The sequence below is a fragment of the Papio anubis genome, chromosome 2 (genome assembly GCF_008728515.1).
Source record: "Papio anubis isolate 15944 chromosome 2, Panubis1.0, whole genome shotgun sequence".
NCBI lineage: Eukaryota > Metazoa > Chordata > Mammalia > Primates > Cercopithecidae > Papio > Papio anubis.
The window spans coordinates 61,706,753-61,722,842 of NC_044977.1; positions in this window are offsets into that span (position 1 = coordinate 61,706,753).

Below are 16,090 nucleotides of genomic sequence, written 5' to 3' on the forward strand. Positions count from 1 at the left end.
CCTGAAGGCCTCCCTGAATTATATCATGATAGGTAGAATAATGGTTCCCCCAAAGATGCCCACATTTAAATCTCCAGAACCTATGCATATGTTACCTTACATGGCAAGAGGGAGTTTGCAGATGTGATTAGGTTAAGAACCTTGAAATGGGGAGAGTAGCCTGGATCATACAGGTGGGCCCAATCTATTCACAAATGCTTAAAACCTGGATTATACAGATGGGCCCAATCTAAGCACAACACCTTAATATCAGAGGACGTTTCCCAGCTGGGGTCAGAGAGAGAAAGGGAGCTGCGAGGATGGAAGAAGGGTCAGAGAGATGTGATATTGCTGCTTTGAAAACTGAGAAGAAGGCCATGAACCAAGGAATGCAGGCAGCTTCAAGCCACTGGAAGAGCAAGGTAAGTGTTTCTTCCCTGGAATTTCCAGAAAGGAATGCAGACCTACCAACACCTTGGTTATAGCCCAGTGAGAGGTGAATTGGACTTCTGTCTTACAGAACCATGAGACTTTTGCATTGTTTAAACTTCCAAGTTTGTGGTAATTTATGATAACAGCAATAGAAAACTTATAAATACATTCTAAGGATACAGGAAATATTCAGGAGTCTAGCACTTTGCACAAGCCAACCCACTGTGCAAACCAGGGCTTCCTCTGCAGTGGTCCACAAGGGTCATTTAACCTGGACCTTATACTCATCACAGTCCTCAAATTTAGATTTTGACACTTAGCTCCAAACAATTCCTTTGAAAACTTTGTGTGTGTATAAAATGCATGTGTGCGTATATGCATATGTGTGTGCCTATATATGCATACATACACATATATTCAGTCAGATATAGTCAGTGAGATTATTTCTTCAGCATCCCTAGAAACCCATAGAATGATCTGAAAATGCAATTGATACCTTGTAACAAACACCACTCAAGTGAAGCCAGTTGCATTGGGTAAGCCCAGGATAAACAGTGAAAGAACACTCTGAGGCAAGTAGCCTTTATCATGAAGCTCTGGATCAGAAAGCTAATTAGCCTGGGTTTGATGAACTCAGAGGCTAAAAGGAGCACCTGGATACATGTAAAATTATAATGCAGAAGGGAACGGTGGAAATTTCCCAGGCCTCCTCCTTCATGCCACAGACTGAGACTCAGACAGTCGAGAACTATTCCAAAATCACACCTGAAATATTCTCTCGGCTATAGTGGAAGTTCTTATAATCAAAAGGAAAACAGAACTGGAAAGTGAACTGGTATCACCATGTCCTAGAACCTGTATCGCGTGAGCCTATCTCGAAAGCCAGCTGGTGTGTCATGTTTCGATGGCTTGCTAAAGTAACTGGGAAGATGAGCGTGGTTTAAGGAGGCAGCGGGTGGAAGAGGGGCAGCTGGGATACAAGAACCGATTCTCATCTAGGCAGTCAGCACACCCTGGCTAGCAATACGCAGCTTAGTCATAAGCATAACCTCTACTTTAAAGTGGGCTACAATCCACATTGGCCCAAATTATCTGGATAAATTCCCTATCATCAAACGTTAATCGAGCACCATCTAGAATATTAGAGCTGGAAGAAACCTTGGGAGCATCTAGTTTATCCCAGTTATACAAATGCAAACAGGCCTAATAGGTTAAGGGTTCCTCCTAGTGGCAGAGCCAGGATTTCAGCCCCATTGATTAATTTCCAGACACTTGCTTTTTCTCCTCTGCTCACTAGAACTTGGATGATCCCTTCTTATGAAGATCCTCAAAACGTCATGAAATGAGTTCAGTCTCAGTTCCATGTACTAGCATTGCCTAACTGTTAGTCTAAAAGTATGCCCCCTGGAGTCAGGGTTCATGTCCTCTGGTAGAAGGGAAAATGGACTCAGAATGTAATCCCAACTCTTTGGTGAATAAATAAAAAGCATTCCACTTCTAGGCTGAAGACACAACTTCTGTAAGGAGATTTGAATAAAAAGCACTAATTATTTGCCAGCAGTCTGATATTTGAATCACCCACAGTGTTTCCAATGCCACAGACTTCTCAGTTTTCTTTCATCCATCAAGTAATGCTGCCTTAAAAGGCTGTCAGTGATCAGCACAATATATTTTAACATTAGATAAAGAAGTCCATCCAGAGCCTTTAGAAAAAACTCAAATTTGCTGTTAAACCTAATATGAAGATATTATTCAAATACTTCCAATCTCAGACCTTTGCTAAGGCAATTTCTTAGATCTTTGCTCCTGATTTTTCTAAATTCACTTTCCGAATGAAGAGACCCGCTAAATGTCTCCCTGTCAAGTTTTAGGAAAACTGACTTGACTGTTAAGGGACAGAGGGATTTCAGATTTGAGACATCTGCATTCTATGGGGATACTTGATGTGTGTCTCTGTGCTAATTTTAAATATCATCATAGAAATGAAATACATAGAGTTGTGTTAAATGAGCACTGTACATGGATTATCCATTGCAAAGACTGATAGTGCAATAAAATACTCGTACCATTGAAAATGTGAGTAATAAAATGTAATCTTTCTTTGATTCTGAATGCACTTTAAGATTGTGCAGTGCCTTGGACTTATCACAGGGAATATTACTTTTTATGGATCATAGGACCATAGAACTTTGGAATTGAATGGAACATTTTGGATCATCCAGTTAAGGGTTGACAACTGGGTTTTGCCTAGTTATGAACAACAATTGATAGTTATGGTTCTGGTGTGCTATGCTGAGAATTCTAAGGCTGTGTTTGGATTCAGTGAAAAAGTATAATGAGATTGATTAGCAATGTCTGCCTAGGGTGGGAGGAAGAAATAGTGGCTGGTTTGGCACATATTTGGTGTCCTTAACAAGTCCAACCTCTTCATTTAACAATGAATAACCTAATGTCAAACATAGTAAAAGGATTTGCCAGAGTCAACCAGCTGGCAAAGTTGTGGTCAAGCAGAACTAACCACCACTATTGCTACCACAGGATGTTAGTGCTACAATTTCAACTGGCATCTTCTAGAAAATAGAAAATAAAATAACAATTTCTTGGATGTCTAAAAACTTTGGCAGAAAAAAATAACCAACTAAGCAGAAAATATATTTGGATGGTGATATAGTTTACCTAGGAAATTGATGATAATTCATTGAATAGTTTAAAAGAATTTGAAGTCAATTTTTTTGTGAAGCACCATGTAGTTTAAACTATAATTATGCTTTTAGAATTCATTTTTATACTCTGAAATATGTTTGTTTTCTCTATGCAAGTTACTGTATTAGAGTTGTGAGAATAGTAATGAAATATTTTAGGCAAAAATCCCCTAGCATTTAACAGATACTTAAATCTAGCACTTGCTGGATTCAGACAATGTACTCAGTCCTGGAGATTCAATACCAAATAGAACCCTATGTTAAAGGAGTTATCAGCATGGTTGGCAATATCTGGCACCATAACCAATGGTTAAAGCAACTTTGTTTTGTTTTGTGTTTTAAATCTGTAGAGAAATCCAAGAAAAGAGATAGAAGTCATGTCCTAAAGAAAGTTAATAGTAAGTGATGGCTGGGCACTGTGACTCACACCTATAATCCCAGCACTCTGGGAGGCTGACGTGGGAGGATCGCTTGAGGTCAGGAGTTCAAGACCAGCCTGGTCAACATGGTGAAACCCCATCTCTACTAAAAATGCAAAAATTAGCCAGGCATGATTTCAGGCACCCGTAGTCCCAGCTACTCAGGAGACTGAAGCAGGAGAATCTCTTGAACCCAGGAGGTGGAGGTTGCAGTGAGCTGAGATCATATCACTGCACTCCACACTGGGCACTAGGGCAAGACTCCGTCTCAAAGAAAAAAAAAAAAAAGGAATAGTAAGGGAGAAGCTAAAAAGTTGACAATTTTTTTCAAATAAATGCTCAATGATGATTTGAAACATCAAGCTTTTAAGTATTTTAAATCTTTTCACAAAATATAGCACATGTACAATAAATGAAAATATACAGCTCAATGAATTGTCACACAATGAACAGAGTGATCACAACCATGAAACCATTCAGAGCAAGAGATAGAACACAACCAACTCAGAAACCCCTTTCATCTTCCTTCCAATCTTTACGCCTTACATTAGCCCAAGGGTAATTACCTTCCTGACTTCTAACACCAGATTCGTTTCTCCAATTTTTGACCTTTCTGTTGATGAATCACATTATATTCATTATTTTATATCCGGCTTCTTTTGCTTGATAGTGTTTTGTCAGAGTTATCTATGCTCTGAGGAGCTATAATTTATTTTTATTACTATATAATATCACACTGTATAAATATATTTTAGTTTGCTTATCCATTCTGTCATTGAAGGATAAATATCTATGTTACTTCCAAACCGGAATTACTACAGATGACGTTTGGTTTTTTCTTTCTTTTTTTTTTTTTGTTTTTGTTTTTGTTTTTTAGTGGAAGCAAGTTCATTAGGAAAGTAAAGGAATAAAGAATGGCTACTCCATAGATAAAGCAGCCTACAGATGATGTTTCTACAAACATCCTTGTACATGCTTTTAAATGCATGCATTTCAACTAGGAATATACTTAAGATTATAATTGCTGGGTCATTGGTATAGATATGACTAACATAAATACTTCCAAGCAGTTTTCCAAAGTGGATGTAACCAATTTATACTCATACTTGTAGCATAGGAGAGTTTGCATTGTTCTACATCCTCATTCTCTTTGGTTATTTTCATTATTTTTAATATTAACTGGTCTAGTAGGTATTTCATTAGAGTTTAAATTTGCATTTTCCTAATTACGAAGAAAGTTGAACATACTCTCATGTTTGGGCATTTGGAGACCCTTTTATGAAGTACATGTGAAAGCCTCTTGCTCAATTTTCTTTCAGATTGTCTATTTTTTTAATTTGTAGAGTTTTTTCTTTTAAGAAATTGAACTATATTCAAAGTAAGAACTACAGTTCATCAAAAAGCACCACAAGAATGTGTGTCAGTCAGGGATAAGTCAGGTTTCATAAACCACCCCGGTTATATGAAGAGAGAGCTTAATACAAAGAATTGCTAACTAGATATAGAATTGTAACCAGGTAACTGAAAAGGCAAAAAGAGAACATTAAGGTAACGTGGAGGTAACAGTTGCAGGTCTAGAGTACAAAAGGAAATGTTGGCATTATTAAACTCAGAAGCTGGAAGCAGCAGCCTATTGAGCTGAAATTCAGTCCTCTGAGAAGGTGCTGGTCAGCTACAGCCAGGATCTCTGACAGGTTGAAAGGCTGGTTCTGCAAATGTTGGAAAAACTGCATACTGGATGTGACTGCTACTATGGGAACACACTGACATTGGAGAAGTAGGACGAGCACTATGCTCCCAGGAGCAAGAAGCAGACAGGAAGGAGTGAATCCCTTCTTTCTCCAGCCCTGTGGTTTCCCTCTAGTACCTCCTAGCGGGGCAAAAAGCCAAATAGCTCCCCGGTAGGTTGGAGCAAAGAGACAGTAGGTTAATTACTGTCTAGAGAACAAAAAGGCAAACCAATGAGTGGGAGAAGATATACAACAAACAATGGACTTGGCTCTAGATTTGAGTGATATATAGCAGATAATAATAGTGTAACTAAAATGTGGGTTAGTTGCTCATCACTGGCAGAGTTTAATTAACAAGAGTGAGGTCTGGCATAAAGAAAGTGATTTATTTCCAAAGCTAGCTTAGAGGAAGAAGCACAGGCATCCCACCGTTAAAGGTACCGCTTCCCTTTTGGAGCAGAAAGTGAGCACTTTTAAAAGACAGGGGAGAAAGTGAGCAAGGACAAAAGTCCTCATACTAGCTTATCTACCAGGCAGTAGAGCTGGTGACTGCTGGCGTTTTCCTGGGCAAGCTGTTATCTCTCGAGGCGACTTCCTGGACGGTGAGAGTTCCCTAACAAACATGCTGCGGTTTGTAAATTAACTGTTAAGAGTTCTGTCTTAGAGCACACAGTTACATGAACTTACCCAGTAGGAAAATGTCTGAAGGGGAGGTAAAAATCCATATAGTTCCATTTCTGAAGGGCTAACTAGGATGTGGGGAACCAGGAGAACAATAAAAGAAGAGAGAGAGAAAAACCACCTCTTAGAAAAATGGGGTTATTCGGTTACAATTGCTAAGCTTTGAGATAGTGCTTACCACGTGCCAGCCCTGTTCTGAGGCTTCACCACGTTATTATAATCCATCTCACAAAGACCTTTTAAGATGTAAACTATTATCATTCCCACTTGAAAGATGAGGAAACAGAGGTAAGAGAGTTTGAGTAATCTGCCCAAGGTCATACAGCCTGGAAGTGCCAGATAGAATAACAATTCAGATAGATTTAATTCATTTTTATCTTCGTACTCAAATTCAAAAATAGGATTTACTATTAAAACAGCTATAAAAAATTATAGTAAATGAGACATAAAAAGTAATAGCAGGTCTCCTGACTTAAGGGAACTTTTACAGTAATCAATAATTTCCAGTCATAAAGATGTGGCTCATAAAAATTATTGCCGATGGCGTCCATATCTTTTATCCTTTACCTTCTGGAAAATTCTTATCTGCTTTTACTTGGTCTTTCAATAATTCTTGTCACTATATTAAAAAAACAGATTTATTGATGTGGGTTGTTTATGTTTACTGGCTGTTGCTTTGCTTTCTGCACTTTGTTCTCGCAGATGGTAATTGTCTGGGTGAGAATAGTTCTTCTTTGCCTTCTCTGGAATCAAAATTTAGGCTTAAACTGGTCCCAAAGCAGTAACCCATAGGAAAACTCTAGATTACTCATTGCCTGTGCATGATTGTATGAATGTAACTGAACTGCCTACAGGCCCAGTAGTTTCACTTTTCTCACCTGTGGAGGCTGCCTACCCTTGCTGATCGGTCAGAGATCTGGAGAAAATAGACTTCATTGATTTATTTATGCTCGCTCTCAAGTGTAGGGTAAGCTGAAAACCTGACTTTCTTTAAAAGACAAATCAGTGTTGGCAGTCTTCTAGAATGAGAGTGGGGAACTAAGGCTTATTGGGCCCCCTCTGGGTCTCAAGCACTGTGTGGTGAGTAATGCCACTGCCTCCTTATTGGTGTCTCCTAGTCCACACTTGTCCTGATTCTTCTGTTCCCCCACCTCGCAGCCAAATACTGATTTCCAAATGCAAACCTAGTCATAAGATTCTGCTTTTGGGAGGGTGAAAATTCTTAATATGGCCCACAAGGAGCTAATTTTCTTGTCATCTGCAACCTCAACCTCCTGGGCTCAAGCGATCCTCCTGCCTCCGGCTCCCAAGTAGTTGGTACTACCGGTGCATGCCATCATACCTGGCTAATTTTTTTTTTTTTTTTTAATAAAGACAAGGTCTCACTGTGTTGCCTAAGCTGGTCTTAAAACCCCAAACCCAATTGATTTTCCTGCCTCAGTCTCCCAAAGTGGTGTGATTGCAGATGTGAGCCTCAGCCACTTTTACCTTTTCTCCCTGAGCCCTGGCCTCAGTGAGTCTCTCCAGCCTCAGGTTTCTTGCATATGCCTTTCCTGCTATGCTGTCCCTCCCTCACCCACACCCTCTTCCCTAGTTACCTCTTGCTAATGTTTCAGACATTACTTCCCAAGGGAAGGTCCTGTGCCTTTCTTCCCCAGACAGGTCAGGTCCTCCAATTAGAGGCTCATAGCACCATGGACTTTCTCTTTATAACATTCATCATTTATGTTATAAACATCATTTATGTTTATGTAATCAATGTCTGCTTTCCCCATTACAACTGTAGGTTCTGGGAGAGGGTGGGGCACATCTGTTTTGTTCACCACTGTCTGTCCTCAATACCTAATGCTGCACTTCAATATGGCAACCATTTGAAAGAGATGTGATGAAGGGTAAATTAACTTACATTACATCTCCATGATCACAGCTGGTGGGGAGAAGTGAGCAACCCACCTGTTCAATTTTTGGTCTAAATTTTTCCATCAACAAGGGCCAGTGCAAATCAATATTCTGATGTCAGCTTTTGATTTATTTGTCTATCTGGAGAGGCTATAACTTCATCACTGTCGTCACAGCAGTGCACACACAGTCATGAGGGTCACTGTAGGAGCAGTCTGATTGGAAAGTTCTAAGGTAGGGCCTGGGGTCTATCTGCATGTGAACAGGCACTCAGATGTCCTAGGCCCACTTTGAAGAACAACGCCCTGGTGCTCATCCTATTCCATCCTCACCCCAAAACAAACTCTGGCTGCAAAAACATTTTCTGCACTTCAAGATCTCTGTATAGTCACATTCCACGCTGCATTAGTTTTCTTGTGCTACTATAACAACCACAAGCTTGGTGGCTTCAAACAACACAAATTTATATTTATAGTTCTGGATATCAGAAGTCTAAATTTAGTCTCAGTCAGCTAAAATCAAGGTGTTGGCAAGGCTGCATCCCTTCTGGAGGCTCTTGAGAGAATCCTTTCCTTGCCTTTCTCAGCTTCTGGAGGCTGGTGCATTCCTTGGCTCATGGTGGTCCCACATCACTGGACCTCTGTTTCTCCTGTCAAATCTGTCTCTGACCCTCCTGCATCCTTTTTTTTTTTTTTTTTTTTTTTTTTTTTCCCCCTGAAGAAGAGTCTCACTCTGTCACCCAGGCTGGCATGCAGTGGTGTAATCATGGCTCACTGCAGTCTCAGCCTCCTGGGTTCAAGCGATCCTCCTGCCTCAGCCTCCAAAGTAGCTGGTACTATGGGTGCATGCCACCATACCTGGCTAATTTTTTAAATAGAGACAAAGTCTCAGTGTGTTGCCTAAGCTGGTCCCAAACCCCTAAACTCAAGCGATTTTCCTGCCTCGGTCTCCCGAAGTGCTGGGATTGCAGATGTGAGCCACTGTGCCCAGCCCCGCATCCTTCTAATAGGGACCCCTGAGATTAGATTGAGTCCACCTAGATATTTCAGGAAAAATTCTCCATCTCAAAATCCTCAATTTAACACATACGCAAAGCCTATTTTGCCATGCAAGGTGATGTATTCACAGGGATGTAGAGTTCTTCAGGGGACCATTATTCAGGTTGCCCAAACCCTACCCCATCATTCATTCTTTCCTTCTATTTCTAGGGAAGAAATGCCCCTTGCATTTGCCAAGGCTTACATCATAACTTTCCCATGTTCTGTCCTTTACCTGCTCCCACACAGTCTGCTCTTCCTCTCAGCAACTAATTCCCCTCATTGTCTTTAAATGGAGTTATCAAGTTCTGAGTTTGCATTCCCAGCTCTGCTACTTTGATGCTGTTAAGTAGTCACAGAGCTTTGACTCCCTAGTTCCCTTTAAGTTGCCTTACAGATATCAACCTTTGGGACTTTCTGGAGGATTAACTCAAATAATGAATGAAAATCTCTCTCCCAGAATATGGCTGGTGGAAAGCATTCCACACATGTAGGTTGTTGTATTCATTACCTTCAATATCTCCCTCTTTCTTCTGTCCTATCCTGGGGACCCGGAGGTCTATACTACTTTTAGTGATGACTGGGTTCTCGCTCTAAGCCATCATTCGATAGCACATACCATGACTAGACATAAGCTGGACTTTCTCCTCTGAGTTGAATTCAGTCCAACAATTGTTTGTCAACATTTCACTCTATGCTATCACTGAGCGTACAAAGATGAGTGAGGCGTGGTTCCTAACCTCAATCAACATTCTGCAGAGCTGTGGAACTGGATATGGAAAAATAAAACTTCAAAATAAAGTGCCTGGAAGAAAAGACATTTGAGCTGAGTGACACAGGAAATACTTTTGCAAGAAAAAGGTTAAACTATAAGCATTATTGCTATTTGTAATCATTGATTATATCTCTGCTCGAGGCATTGGGCCAATCTCTGTCATCAGCAAGATTCACGCTCAAGTGTTTCAGAACAGTGAGAGCCTCACCACTCTCTTCTTTCTGGCCCAAACCTGGTAAAGAGAGCTTGTTAGAGGGGCCTGGATAATCCCCAGATTCCCTACTTTTTCAGCAACAGGCATGATATAAATTTAAAGCAGCACAGTCAATTTGCTTTATCGGAATATGGTGGCTGCCCAAGGGTCATCAGCCAGCACAGAGACTCCTGCCAACAGGAAAATGGCCATGTAATGCAGCTCAAAAGACATCCAGCTGGGCTGTAAATCAGCAGCGCTCAGACTTTCTAGATGCTGACTCATTATAGCAGGGCAGAAGACCTAACCCTCCCCATCCCATGCATTCCTGCTTTGCAGAGCAAAAGACTTCTGTGAAGACCAAGAATTGGAGTAGGCACAGTAACAATAAAAATCGCTAAAAATGCATCAGTCAATCAACATAATGAACAACAAAAGCAAGTTCCAATACTTTTCTCAACTCAATTAATGCAATAAGAGCAACAACCCAAACCCAAACCGACTTAAGACAGTGCTGACACTGTGTAAGTAATATAGTACCCTTCCAGAAAGTTGTGGGAATGCCTTGATCTATGCCTGTACAGTCTCAGTAGAAGTTTTGCAATATTGTCAAAGCATTGGTTGGCTGCCAGACTTATTCACAGAATATAAAATGAAAGTGTATAGCAAAGTCTAATAATGCCCTAATTTTTGTTTATGAAAACCAAGTTTTAGTTATTCATATTTTAAATTTGTATTAATAAAAAAAATCTTTAGTTGCACATCAAAATGAAAGTCCACAGGCTTGTCTTCACTCCCCAAAGAAAAGATTTAACATTCAGGGATACATTTGTATCTATTCAGGAGGACCCCTTGTAGAGTACAATGGCCTCATAGCCCTACCCTGAGAAACACTGAGACCAACATCCACTCCTTATCTCTTAGATCCCTTGATGTCTCGTCCCTGGCATCTGTCTTGGGGGAAGCTGAGCAGTATCACATAGGACTGAAAGAAGTAAGAATAGAACCACAAATCTAAAGCAAGAGGAAGAATCTGGAGATTGACCCAGGCAATGGCGGAAGAAGGACCAAGTGAATAGTACAAAAGTTAAGGAACACACAGTGAGTTAAGATATGAAAAGGACTGAATTCACAAAGCTGTAGAAAAAGTGAAAGCTGATTGAGACCTAGAAAATCATTTATCCTGAACCTGTGTTTTCAGAGGGAGAAAGTGACTTGTGATCACAAAAAATAGGGATAGTAGCACCAACCTCTCAAGATGGCTGTAAAGTTCAATGAAGGAACACGTGCAAAACACAGATATCGATTTTGGATCAGAGTAAGTGTTTAACAAATGTTTGCTCATTCATGAGTGACGGAACCTGAACTAAGTCTTCTAATTTAGAAGCAAGTACTGTCAGGCTGACAGAAATCCCAAGTATGTAGGAGATTCATAATAAAACAATGGTAACCTTTAGAGCCTGATCCTGGGCCCAAGCTGTAGTCTGTTCACAGGGATCCTGTTCAGACAGGAATGGATCTCAGGTCCGGGATGTGCCTCCATCCAGTAAAGTTAAAGTCATTTGCTATGTGGTATACTCTTATAACATAAAGTTCTTATAGACAGCACTTGTCACGTTGGGATGTATACTATTATTTGTATATGTGTGTCTTAGCTACTAGTGTGACCTTTGGAAGAAAACATACTTCCTTTTAATTTTTTTATAATGAAAGTAATTTGTTATAATTATGTTTATGTATAATTTCTTATAATTATGGCATCTTAGAAAAATAGGAAGCTTTTAGAAGCCAGTAGAGAGAAAACTCCTGGTATCCAGAAGTACCCACTGTTTCAAAGTATTTATTTTGGTGTGCATTGTTTTGTCTGTGCATTTCTTTTTACCTATATATATACACATGCAAGAAGCATACAACTTGCTGAGAAAAAACAGTTTCTGTCTAAGCATGCACCGCTGTGGACTAAGTTGGATCTAAGCCCCAGTAACAAGTGGACAGGGAAGACGTGTGTTTGTGTGTGTTTGTGTGTGTGTGTGTGTGTGTGTCTGTATGTCAGGGTTTTCAGTAATGAACAACAGAAACTGACTCTGGCTTACCAAAGCAGAGAAATCATTTATTGGAAAGATATCAGATAACTCACAATTTGTTATTTAGCTCATTTCCATCTTGCATGTTTCACATAATGCTGATATAAACATCTTTGTGGATCAATTTTGTCTGCTTTTTGCATTATTTCCATGGGATAGATTTCTAGAAGTAAAGAATAAAGGTTAATCCTTCTAGATCATGAGAGTCCCTATTTTGGATCTTTAATTTTGATTAATATCTTAGATGGCTAATTAAAGTCTACAAGTAATTTTTATGAAGGAAAATGAGTGGTAAATCCTTTCAGTGTATGTATATCTAAGATGCATACACTATAAGGCCTACCAACTGCTCATTGCTCCAATTGTGGCTGTTGCTATGGGTACACACAGAGAACTGATGACATACCTGAAATATAGTTGGTAGAGAAGCCTCCATGTGCTGCTACTGCTGCCACCACACTAACTAGCCTGGTATTCGTGCTGAATCCAGCAGCTGAAGCAATGTAGCTGAAACAAACCCTCTACTTAATCTTTCTTCTCTGAGATGGTCCCTGCACTCCTTCTCCAGCAACCATCATGGTTCATACTGTTTCTCTGGAGAAAAAATATATAATAATGTATCCTACTTAACTAGATACCTGTTATGCCGTTTATGTGCCTGCTTCCCAACCTCTACCCTCAAACTGTAATCCAGCCCAGGGCAGAGGTTACATTTTGGTCACCCTTCTTCTCTGCTAGCTCATTAGCCTCATTCACCCAGGGTAATGGACTCTTCTGTCTGTTTTCTTTTCTGCTGTACCCCTGGTTCCTGTAAAAAAATACCGGGTGCATAGTAGACATATAGTGACTATGTTTATTAATTTGAGTTGAAGAATAGACAAGTAATTCAGAGTCTAGAGTATTAGCATGATTTTTGTCTCTGAACACATTGGGGTTCTGTTCTCATCTTGGTCTTGCAAGTCACTTTAGCCTTTTTCTGCCTTATGGCTTTTCAGTTAGCTCCTTTACCGAAACACATTATTGGACTCTTATATCCATCTTTCTATTTTTCATTAATTAAAAGCTACGTTACTCATGCATCCATTAGTAACTTCATATTCAATATCTTCCCCAATTAACACCTAGGTTCTAAAATTTTCTGTTTCCTTATATACAAACAGTAAGCTAATGTCAGTTGCAGCAAACGATATATTTACTAGGATTTGGGGACCCAAATCCTCTTCATGCTATTGGGAATGATATTTATTTAGACTGTGATTTGACCTGTTTTTTGTCTCTCTTCTCAGTTTCTTTGTGAGTTGGTTAACTTTTTCATACAGTATAGGTCTTCTCAGTTACATGATTCTACTTACATCTGATTTTAGTAATTATGCTGGTCTGTTATTTTTAAGCTAGTTTCTTAAGAAGTTATTCTGTTTCTGACCACTGAATAGCATGATAGCATTTTACAACTGTCCAGGGATTGTGAAAAGTTGGTCTTCCTGAAGTACAGAAGGGTGATGAAAGCCAAGAACATCATCCTCAGTGTAGTTCTACTTTCATTTGCTATACTTACATTTCCATGTAAGATTTCCTCTGAGCAAATAATTTTGAAGCTTATATATGTGAATATATATGTGTATGCACACATTTGTATGTATGTATGCATATATCAACATATGTACACAGATATGAAAATCACTAAGTTAGTACCACCCTGTGGCAGAGATTACAAATGTAACCAAGTTCCACTTCTCCTACACAGAGTATTAGACTACTCTGCTCCCTTGAAGTTAGACTGAGCCCTGGGATTCACCTTGGCCAGTGAAATACGAGTGAAGGTAATATGTTTCTCTTCCAGGCAGAAGCATTTAAGAGACAGTGTTCAATTCTCCGAGCTTTTTCCTTCAGCCATGGGCAATCTGCAATTATAGAAGCACATACTGATGTGAAGTTTCCACAAGACCAAAGCAGCCTTCGCTGGTGATCTGTCAATAGAGAACATGGTGCCCTGGAGAGTCACCAAATCCATAGAACATTTGATTTCAGCAAAAAATACACCTCTATTGGTTAAGCTGCTGAAATTTTTGTTACTGTAGCAAAACCTCACGTATCCTGGCCTTTGTAAACCCTTATGTGCAAGACCAAGAATACAAGTGCAAGGAGGAAGACATTGAAATACCCCAACAAAAGTTACAGGTAGAACCAAGGCAATGACTAGAACCAAGGTCTCCTCTCTCCCTGCTTTGTGTTCGTTCCTCTGCAATATTCTGTACGCCTTTGCTTCCAGTGGAAATAGCACGTAGTGTCAGGACAAGCTATTGGGTGAGTCATGAACAAAGTTTTGCACACAAGTTGAAAAACCATAAATTGCCCAAAATTTTACTATCTTACAAAAATCTTCCCTACTTTACCTGTCAAGTCAGAGATGGATGTAGTGGCAGGAAGTCTCAGTAAATTGCAACATTAAGTATCATCACAAATAATCATTTTTGGCAAATAATCCAACATGCCTGGGACTTGTATAGGCTCTAGTGTACCTGAAAATATTACTGTAGCAGGGAAAGTTGCATATAAACGTATTTTTTTCAAATCCCAAATTACTCACCATATTACTGAAATACGAAACTGCGTCATTAATAAAATTGTCAACATTTTGAAGGGGCTATGAAATACCCTTACTACCTCTGGTTTTCTGCCTGCTAACTGAGCAGGCTTCCCTGTTTTTCTTCTCTCTAGGTCTGCATAAAGCTGACAAGATCTATCTTTCATTCCCTCATAACTCTGGGATTTACAGGATCAGATGCTACCATACACATTCCACAGCCATGACTTCCAGCCCCTGCGCTTGATGGTAAGAAGTAGACTTAAAAAAAAAAAAAATGCATTCCTGAATACGTTACTATTTTTCCTGATATATAGGTTGCCAAAAAGTTTAAAAGATTTTTCCACTGGGGCAAGTTTAGGAAACTGTTTGTAGCCTCTGTGGACTGGGAACTTGAGAATTACCCTGATTTAACTCTAAAGACTCTTTATTTTAAGTTAGCGACAGCACAACTAGCATAGTTCTAAGAAAATTCATGAACATGATTCTCTATGACTGAATCAGAGAGCTACAAAGGATTTAAAGATCCATAGTTATGATCCTTCCTTGTCAAGGGAGGCTGAATATGAATGGGACTCCCCAGGCAGATAACGATGTCCACATAGCCCCATCACGGTGCTGCGAGCACCTCTACTGCTCTATATGTAGGACAATTTATTGTACAAACTGGCACACTTTGAAGAGTGGAATGGGGCAAGGGGTGAGGCTGCTCTGGTAGTTATGCTGATACACCAAACACAAACCAAGGCTGTCCTGGCCAAATCCCAATGTAGGGTTGCTCTATCAATTGCTACACACTCATATAAGTGGTTGCACACACAAATGCAGGCCAGACCAAGGCAGGTAACACACACACACACAGACACACACTGGCTGGTTGGCTTCTGTGACCAACAGGGGTTGCCCCAACTAAACCAGGCATTGTTATTTAGTCAGAGATAATTGTTCCCATGCATGAATCTGACTTATGGTGGCCAAATCTTCCCAGTTTTAAAGAGAAGCAGGAAATCAATATTGGTATGTGTATTCTTCAATTGCCAAATGCTGGCTGGCAATCATATAACTCAAAAACTCAAAATACCACACAGGGCAAGAAAGCCTCTAGCTTGAGAGGTCACCTGTTTGTGACCTGCGTCTCACAGAGTGGCCGAGGGAACTGTGGCACTGTGAGAGGAACATGTCCGTGGGGCTGCTTGTCTCACCTGTGCTTTTGCCCCAAGGGAGAAAGCATTGGAAGATTTATGCACTTCCAAAATTAATGAATTCATCTATTCAAAAAACGATAACCAAATACGCCTACAAGTTAATCTAGCTTTGCTTTTTCTAAAGTCCACAATTACCTTTAAAAACAATTTTTGATCTTTGGACTAGGTTGGCTGGTTTTATCCATCAAACCAATATGGGTCTTAATCTTCATCCCAGCAGGAAGTGGGGAGGAATGACATCTTTGCCTTTCATCATGGAGGAAAATCTCTTCTTAAAGTTGTCTTCCCTCTTCATCATCCTTAGAGGTTACCAAGCTGACTTTCTCTAGGTGCCAGGACCAGGTCAGGTGATATCATCAGCCATAGAGGA